Genomic DNA, 5,961 nt, shown 5'->3' with positions numbered 1-5,961 from the left:
GGTTTCTGTGACCTGACCATTTTCCTAAAGTCCTCCTGGTCAGTGCCTTGAGGTAATTAGAAACAGCCTTGGATGGGGATACAAACATTTAGAGTAACAATTTTTTTTTCTAATACTTTCTCCCTGTATTTGGCAGAGAATTTTTGTAGAAGGGTTGTGGGCAAGGCCCAAGGTACCAATTTAAAGCTGCCTCTTCTAAGCCGTCCTGTGTTTAAGATGGAGAAGAACTTAGCTTGTTCTGTCTTCGAAGGTTCAAACCATGAGAGTTTCACTCAACTTCGTTTCCAGGTCATTTGCAGGAAGTGCGTCTCTCAGCCAAGTTAGTTAATCCATCTCTGCTTGCAGATGGTCTAATCATAGTCTGAGCTCATTTAGCTCTTGTAGGACTTGGCTCAAAGAGGAAAAAAGAAAGAGTAGATCCCACCATTCTTAATTGTTCCCACCATTTTCCCTAACACAACAGCCTTGGTTTACACATGGCCAATACCCCACATGGTAACAGTTGAACAAAATGTTTTGTTATGATCATTTTGTAATATTTTCTATACAAACACCAAGAAGATAATTCAGTCTTTTTCTCCTGCAGTGTTGATTTTTTTTAAATTTATTATTATTTACACTTTAGATAAGTTTTTTTCAGTTGCACAACATGGTATTGATAATACTGCTTAAACATTTAGGTTTGTATCAAGTTTGGAAACTATCAAATTTCTGTCACATATGAACTGTAGACTTAGAGGGCATTTCAAGTGTTCTTGTGTAGTGATTCATTTAGCTGGAGACACTCATTAGGTGACAGGCTATGGATGTGATCACGTTATTATTCTGGGTGCAATGGCACAGTAGGCAGTGGGAGTACTTACACCAGGACAGCTAGCAATGACTTAACTGTACACAGAAGTGACTGTAAGCCACAACGCCATATCCCCCAACTCGCCCAACCCCCAAAATGTTAACTCCCACTTGGGAGGGAAAGCGGGGAAGGGCAAGTGTTGTGAACTTGACAGGAGATGTTGGAATAAGAAGTGGCAGCCAACTGGGATTGAAATGTCTTAATTTTGCAAATTTTAGAAACCTTACGAATATAGCACATCATTTGCAATCACGTCCAGTATAGTTCAGTTATTGCTAGCTTTCCTGGTAAAGGAACACTCCTACAGCCTTCTGTGCTGGTTCACTTAGAGTAATAACATTATGACATTCATGATATATCTCTTATGTAACCCCAATTAAATGTCTCTACACAAAAAAACCTGAAATGCGTTCTAATGGCTTGCTAAGGCCTCTTACACAGTTGGGTAAGGCCTGAAGTTAAGCTTCGTTAGTGGCACAGGAAATCCTTCTCTGGTAAACTATTATCAGAGTAGAGTCTAACAAATCACTAGGCAATCACCAAGTAAAACTAATCAGAAAGTCACACCTCTTGATTGCTCTGCAATCACTCTGCTTATGACAGCCTTTAAATAAGGGAGGATGAATACCTTGCAATTTTGTGTATGTCTCATAAAATATCCTTTATTTGATAGGGATTTTTGTTATTTTTTAAGTTATAAATTTGCTACCTTAGCTAAGTAAATGTTTGGCTTTTAATTTTTTAAAATTTCTTCTTTTCTTTTTCTTTCTAAAAATTTCATTTTCTTTATTACAGATTCAAAGGCAAACAAATGGTAAAAACCATGTCACAGTAATACACGGAAGCAATCAGGAAAGTACAAAGCTTAACAAACTAATTGAACCTTAGGGGAGAGAAAGCTCTGTTACACCCAGAAGCTTAGCTTTGAAGGAAGTTAATACTTCTTCAACAGTTGTACTAAGAACATTAAAAATACTTTTGCCCAGGAAGGGTATCAACACTTTAATCTACCTTACACTGATAAAAAGAAAAACACACAGCAGGGAGGCAGCAGGGGCCGGTTTTCATGAAGCCACAGAAGGTAGAAACAAAATGTTCTTTGTCTGGAGAATATTGCACCTGCATTAAATTTACTGCTGACATCTCTTTGTAGAAATTTGATTTTTCTCCCATTCCCCCACCTCTGATTGTTTTCAACACTGAAGAATGTGAAGCATGCCAGTTGTCCTCCTTGTATTTGCAACATTTCTGTTTTCAGCTATGAAAGAGAACAGGGCTACCTCACCCCCTGGCCATCAGCACGTCATTTCAGCAATGCACCTGCACCCGTAACACGACACTGTACCATGCAGAGTTTCATACTTCTGTGACAGACACAAGAGATCAATTTCCTTCCTATTAGGCCTCAAAGTTTGGGTCCTGTTCTGACAAGGAAGGTCTCTTTCAAATAACCCTAACTACTAAGGGCAGCTCAAATAGAGATGAAAACTTTTAGAGGAGTTGTGATATCGGTATCGTAAAGGGAGCAACTTCTGACCATATGACCAATGACCATAGGCACAGTGATTGTGGGGTATTTCTTAAGGGGAGGGGTATCCATAACCTCAATGTCCCTATAGTGGGTTGACTGACATTTTATGTTTTCTTAATATTCCATATAGTTGGAAATAATGTAAGTGCGATGGATAACACGTAGTATGGGTTTTGTTCAGAAATTATTTTACCTGTGAAAGCATTATATATTATAAATTAGTTCAATTTGTTTCTTATGTTTAGGCCCTTTTAGCTTTCTGTCAGCCATTGTAAAGGCAGAGTTTATCCCACCTCTGTACCTTGTGCTCACCTCTACTATTGCACCTGTAATTCTGCGTGGCAGTTATTTATTTAGCTCTCATCTCCTTTCCTATGTGTGAGTTTCCTAGGACAGAGCCAGGCTGTATTCCCAGGTTGCCAGTGCTTACACCTGCATCTCCATCTTGGCAAATCCCTATTAAATGTTTGGGTTTTTTAATGTATTAATGGATTGTCAATCACGTTCGTCACCTCCTGGGAAATCCTGAAGGTACAATAATATATACTTCATATTGAAACTATGTCAGTTTGGTCTTGACTTAGAGCTCAGAAATGTATCTTTTTTTTTTAAATCTATTTTTTAAATTGAAGTATAGTTAGTTGATTTACAATGATGTGTTAGTTTCAGGTGTACGGCAAAGTGATTCGGTTATGTATGTATTCTTTTTCAGATTCTTTTCCCTTACAGATTATTATAAGATATTGAGTATAGTTCCCTGTGCTATACAGTAGGTCCTTGTTGGTTATCTATTTTATATATAGTACTGTGTATATTTTAAGCCCAAACTCCTAATTTATTCCTCCCCATCCCCTTCTTCTTTGGTATCCATATATTTGTTAGCTATATCTGTGACTCTATTTCTGTTTTGTAAAGAAGTTCATTTGTATTGATTTTTTTTTTTTTAGATTCCACATATAAGCAATATCATAGGATATTTGTCTTTCTCTCTCTGACTTACTTCACTTAGTATGAGATCTCTAGGTCCATTCCTGTTGCTGCAAATGTCAGTATTTCATTCTTTTATGGCTGATCAGTATTCAGTGTGTGTATGTATATACCACATCTTCTTTATGTATGTATATTAGTAAACTAGTGTGCATGTATATACCACATCTTCTTTATCCATTCATCTGTTGATGGGCATTTAGGTTGCTTCCATGTCTTGGCTATTGTAAATAGTGCTGCTATGAACATTGGGGTGCATGTATCTTTTTGAATTATAGTTCAGAAATTTATCTTGAGTTGGGTAAGAAGAGAAGAAAGTGGAGGAGGAAAAGAAGGAGCAGAGGAAAACGAATTGTGTTATCTTAGAGTCAGAAGACCTGGGCTCCAAAGATGGCTCTAACACCTGCAAGTTATGTGACTTTGAGAACTGACTTAATATCTAAGCATCATTCTCCTTACTGAAAAATGGGGATACTAATAGCATCTGGGGGATTAAATGAGACCATTAATGTACAATGCTTAGAAGTGCTTCTTCCAGGCTTCTCTGGTGGCACAGTGGTTGACAGTCCACCTGCTGATGCAGGGGACACGGGTTCGTGCCCCGGTCCGGGAAGATCCCACATGCCGCGGAGTGGCTGGGCCCGTGAGCCACGGCCGCTGAGCCTGCGCGTCCGGAGCCTGTGCTCCGCAACGGGAGAGGCCACAACAGCGAAAGGCCCGCGTACCGCAAAAAACAAACAAACAAAAAAAAGAAGTGCTTCTTCCAGAGAAAAAATTCAGTGAAAATTAGCAGTTGGTACTAGCAGGGTAAGAAAAAACTTTGGCTTCAGCTTATCAAAGATGTTATCATCATATCATAATTTAAAAGAAAGTTCCAAAAAGGCAGAGGCACAATTAGGAAGCCTTAAGTTAGAACATGTGCCTTAGGCCACCTGCTCTTCCTATCCACTCAGAAATCACCAGGCAGGGTCTGGCTTCTACTCTATTGTTTGCTTTATGAATACCTGCAAACCTCTCTCTGTCACTGCAAATGTGCTCCAGGTTAATTTACTTTTGGCAAAGGGCAGAATTTAAATGGAAGCCTTTTACATGTCATGTCATGGATCTCGGAACAGAAAAAAGAACATCAGTGCAAACTGGTGAAGTTCAAATAAGAACTGTTGCTCATTTAGGAATATTGTACTGTTGTTAATATCTTGTTCTTGACAATTATACTATGACTATGTAAGATCTTTACACAAGGGGAAGTGAAGTGAGGGTATAAAGGAACACTTGTACTATGTTTGCAACTTTCCTGTTAAGTCTAAAATTGTTTTTTAAGTTTGTTTTGTTTAGCTGAGAAATAATCTGCATTAATCATAGAGGAGGCTTCAGCAGATTTTCATTCGTTCTCAAATCACTCACTACAGACATTTGGACACACATGGGCTGACTCTTCTAAGACCTCATGGAGACAGTATCTTGCAAGCACATAAAATTGTAGGGCATTTACGGAGTCCACATGATATAGTTCTCCCCTGAGGACAAGATGATTGTGACGCTAAAAACTAGGAGCTGAGGCGGTGCTATTGACCAGGAAAAGCAAAACAAACAGCATTCAAACCTTTCTGATAAGAAATCCCTTTTATCAACTGTGGAAGACCTTAGTTTGAAGCAGATATTTCATTCCATAGACATAGTTAGGCTTTCATACAAATAGGTCAGGTAATTCCTTCCTCAACTATGTGGTATTTTATAAATGGAATGCTTCATACTTTATAGATTCCAGTGATGGTGACTACAAGGCAAACAAACAATTATTTGCATTGTTAAGCAATTCAGAGAAACGACTACAGAACATTTATTCATAAATCCATGATCGACTGAGCAAGCACTATGTAGGAACCTGAATCCCTGCTGCTAGCATATAATGAGATCAGCTCTTTTTCCATGGAGACACTGCTTTGGTGACAGGCTCAGTGTAGGGTTAGGATAGGGAGAGATAGGAGACAGAGGTATGAGGTTACTGCTGGGTTAGGTAAGATAGAATAGGGGCCTTACCTGAAGCAGTGTAAGGAAGGATAAAGAAGATGGCATGAAATTAAGCGATAAGATCACTAGCAAGAGAACAAAGGTATATGATGACCTGTCTCAAATATGACGTGCAATGGAGCAGCAAAGGAAGAAGGAGGATATTGCGTGGGAAGAGAGTGTGGATGTGATGAGGTTGTGTAAGGGAGAAAGGAGGTAGGAAGAAAGGCAAGCTGATAGAAGAGAAAGAGAAAGTACATAATTAAATTTTTAGGCAATAAAAAACAACCTTGCTTACCAAGAATCCTTGGTTTTCCTAAACTTTTCTATTTTTATCTTAGCCAACTCTGAATGACCTCTGTAATACCCAGACAACCACCACCATAATTCTAGGTAATATTGGTCCCAGGCATTATAGTATCAGTCTTAATATAATTTAGACCCTACAGCCCTCTACCACTTTTTTTTTTTTCCTGAGAAAGTTATTAAGATGCAGTCAGTTATCAGGGAACAGTGTCCTTCATTAGCTACAGAATGTTTTTAGGAACTCAGATATACTCAGTCACCAATAAATAAACAA

Source organism: Delphinapterus leucas, chromosome 18, assembly GCF_059928025.1.
Source record: "Delphinapterus leucas isolate spDelLeu-1000000601 "Yukka" chromosome 18, BTC_Dleu_Yukka2, whole genome shotgun sequence".
Classification (NCBI taxonomy): domain Eukaryota; kingdom Metazoa; phylum Chordata; class Mammalia; order Artiodactyla; family Monodontidae; genus Delphinapterus; species Delphinapterus leucas.
Note: the sequence above shows the minus strand (reverse complement) of the source record.